At 46.3% G+C, this 3,982-nt stretch overlaps 1 long non-coding RNA gene across 1 annotated transcript; it reads left to right on the plus strand.

The window, feature by feature from the left end:
• Positions 1-799: 799 nt before the first annotated feature.
• LOC132245695 (uncharacterized) lies at positions 800-3,306 on the plus strand. The gene is made up of 2 exons (XR_009457394.1): positions 800-835; positions 2,434-3,306. It is a non-coding gene; the product is annotated as an uncharacterized LOC132245695 (long non-coding RNA).
• Positions 3,307-3,982: the final 676 nt, after the last annotated feature.

Raw genomic sequence — 3,982 nt, forward strand, 5'->3', positions numbered from 1 at the left:
GGAAACTGCAGATTGCTCAAATGAAAAAAGCTCTACGACCCTTGTGCAGTAGTAACATCTTAATGGGAAACTTCTGCTTGCCTTAAAACATCTCATGATTCCCTCTAGGGATGTGAACACTTGATCAATGCAGATGTTTTGAGGATGGAGTTGAAGTGTGTTGAGTGGAATATGAGTGCTGTGGGAATCTCAGAAAGGGGACGGGGCAGGTGAAAACCCTTCTCTAAGGTACAACCCAGCATCTGAGTGACTGAACACTTTCTGGGGGGGTGTTGAGCTATGGGACACTCCTTCCTCTTCCTCCTTGAAGTGGTTTGGGTCTTTTGTAGCACTATTAGAAGCAAAACTAATTTATGGAAATATTCTCTAGGATGAAATGCTTTGAAAACACCCGGTTAGCTCTACCTTTGTGCTAAACTGTGAAAATATTAGCTTGTGTTCTGAATCAAGCTCAGTGCTAAGTTGAAGGTCCTAATAATTTCCTCTAAAAAAGGAAACTCTGAGTGTCAGCAAGTTTTACCCTCCCCTCCCAGTGTCACCTCTCTTAAACCATCTCAATAAGACCAGGAAAGTAGTTGGCCCGGCAATTTTTAAGATGGAAAAACATTGGCATGGGCATGTGGAATACCGGGAGGCAGAGGACAAACTAATAATCACCAGCAACAAGGAAAACAATTTAATTTTAAGGTGTGACATCCACACCAGAAGATTTTGAAGCTGATAACCAAAAGAAGGGTGTTTTCCATGCAACAGGAAGATTAGGAAGCTGTATAAAAGGGTTTACAAACCAGTGCTTTGTACTTGCTTCTCCTGATTTACTCTCCCTGTAAGCCAGGTAAGTCCATTTGAACTCAATTTCTTTTTAACTATGGGGATACTGTGTTAAACAGTCTTTAACATTAGGACTGAATCTTGCCTATATACTTTGCAATATTTTAGGATATTAAAGGGAACTAAGGAACTGCAGAATGGGATCAAAGGGAACTAATGGGATTTAAAGGGAACTAAAGAATGAATGTCTGGGGTTTTGAATCATTGAGACAAACTTCATACTCGGCTTTTAACTCAGTTGTGCACAGAAGACATTCCACAGCACATCCTTTCCACGCTTTCTTCCTGTTCTCGGAAGCAAGTGCCACTTGGCATTATTGAGGACAGGAGAAAAGCTTAAGAGAATTGCTGTCCTGATGCACTGGGTTTTTGTGTGTGTGATTAGAAGTATCGGGTGCCATAAGACCTTCTTTTTCATGTATTCATTAGCAAACTTGCTGAATCACAGCGGGTGAATCGCTAAGAATTTTTCCCACATGTCCCTACCCTGGTCTGCATGAAACGTTTTTCACAATTGATGGGAAGTGGCACTCTTCCCCCAAAACAAGGCCTGTGTTTCCCAGTTTCAGTAAGTGCTTTGAGGAGAAGGGGGCTATAGAGGGGCTAGACAGCAGAGCAGCCTAAGGGGACTGAAGGAAGGGACAGAGAAGAAGAATTGGGATCCAACATGTGACCAGGAGCAGAGGGATTTGGCCATAGCATCACTGATCCATCTCGTTTTCTAAGTTGGCCTTTCTACAGCTGTCACTGCAGTAATCGGTCAGGTTTAAATTACTGCACCACACCTTCTGCGGTGCTCCGGATCTGTCCCTTGCTTTTGTTGCTTTTGTTGCAGTTGGTGGGTGGCAGGAATTAGGGAGCCCACAGGTGAGGTTGGCATTTGAAGGGCATTGGGGACACTAATGACCAGAGTGAAAGAGGGACCAGCTGAGGTGACGCTGTGCCACATCTGGTGCAAAGTGTCAGTGTGCCCAATCAGAAGTGACAATCAAATCCTGAGTTAGGTGTCCATGGCCAGCTTAGCTCAAATGAAGAGACTCAAGCTCCTCCTGTGCAAACCAGGCAGCATGTTCAGCCAATGCAAAGCCAAGAAGAGTGGGACCAACATCTGACATCTCACCCCTCTACCCAAATGGGGTGATTCCCACAAGCGCTGACTTTGTCTGGGATTTGGGGATCCATAATTGGACACTTTCTAAGGATGAATCCTTCCTGCAGTGCAACTAGTGTCAGAGGTGCAATCCACCTTTGCCCCCAGATCCCAGTGTCAATTGACAAAGAGGAAGACTTGGGTTCTGGGTCCTGAAGTGAATGCACATTCCCCACGTCCCAGGAATGTGCCGGCACCATTGGGCCAGGGGCCCAATGTGAGAAGGTTTTGAAGCTGTTGTATAGGGGAGAGGCTGAGGGCAAGTGGAGCAAAAAGGAAAGGAGAGCAGTGACACAGGCAGAAAGTGGGGATGTGGCCAGCATTTCCCTGCTCCCTCTCCCAGTCTCCGGGTCCCTACCAGATTTCCCTTTGAGTCACACCCACATTGTCACCCTTGATCCCATCAGAACTGCACATGTGTCATGTTTCCCCTGCTCCCTGCTGTGTTTCAGATTCGCCTCCAGCACAGCAAGATGTTTGACAGCCTGGACATGATCGAAGACCTGCATTACCAGGGCCAGTCTGACTGTCTTCCCTACCAGCGTAGAAGGCCACCATACACGTGTTGTTGCTATGACTGCTGGGGAAGGCTGGTTTGGAAAGGTTGCTGCTGGTCCGTACCCCCCTGGTGGTGCCGTCAGGGTGGCTCTGGAAAGGGCTGGCCATGCTAAATGCAGCTAGAATATCCACGAAAAGCAAGATACAGATTCACGACTGACCCGAAGGACATGGCTTGGAGCAGTGCTAAACACTCAGCACCTCCGTTGTGATTGGTTTCACATTGCCAGAAGACTCTCCCCGCATACAAGTGTTTCCTACACTTTGCTTTCTCACTCTAGGAACTTTGAATTGTCTGTGCTGTCAAGCATTGAGACCTCTTCATGCTGTGCTGTCATTTAAAAGGAAGCCTCTGCTTCCTTAGAGTCCATATGCAATCCATTGCAGACCACATGACACAGCCACAGTTATTAGAAGGGTTTTTGTGTCAACGGGAAGGAGAAGCATGTCTATCCTTTGCTTCTAACTTGAAACTTGGCTACAAAATCTGCATCATGGGGAAACTACTTATTCCCCTCTTTACCTGGTGCTTTTCCTCATGTGACATTATTCCAGGAGAAAGGCAGTAAATAAATAGATTGAAGCAGCTAGTTAGTAAAAGTCAGCAGCTGCAAAGAAAGCAGCACACCTTGTACAAAATGGGCCATGTGTAGTATTCTGGTGGTGGCCCTTTGGCCAATTTTGGCAATATTTGCTCTCTCCTCTGGATCCATTCTGTGTCTGTATACTTCTTTTATTCTACGCATTAAAATTCCTCTGCAGCATAATATTTGCCTCCTGGTTTTTTTTCCCCCTGCATTCCTAAAGATCAGACCTGGAACATGTCTGTGTGCCCTGTTCTTTCCCCCTACCCCAGATCGCGTATTTGCTATTCTCTCTTATATAGAATACCTGGTCCTTTTCAGCTGAGGCTCCATGACTGATAATTTTGCGCTTTCTACATCGCAGAAACATAATGCCAGCACTCCAATGTCTCTAACTATTACCACCCTGGTTTGGTCAATATTAAGACAAATCCATGCTACGCAGCGCTGATCTGAAATCCTGCAATCTCCGGCAAAAAGGAGCTCAGGGCCTGTCTGCAAGGCTGTGTCTTTATGTCACTGCAGGCAGTAGTGCCCTATTCCATTTCCCCAGAACTCAGAATTAGGTTTTCTCTTGTCTATCTACACAAGATACTAAAAGTCCCCACCTCGCCCCCTTCCCCCACCAGCAGCACCCGGTGAGTTGGGGCTTTTTTTTTTTTTTTTAAGTGCTGGGAGCTGGGGCTGGGGAGGCAGCCATTGCTGGGCTGGGAGAGTGGGTGGGGGATGGGCTGTGTGATTCAGAGATTCAGCAGCAGTCAAATCTCCAAATGAGATCGGCCAAATGGATTCAGGACAGTGATTTGAATCACTATCCCACCAATCAGTCAAATCTGAAGCGAATACTGGCAACTTCACA

Source organism: Alligator mississippiensis, chromosome 15 (assembly GCF_030867095.1).
Source record: "Alligator mississippiensis isolate rAllMis1 chromosome 15, rAllMis1, whole genome shotgun sequence".
Lineage (NCBI taxonomy): Eukaryota > Metazoa > Chordata > Crocodylia > Alligatoridae > Alligator > Alligator mississippiensis.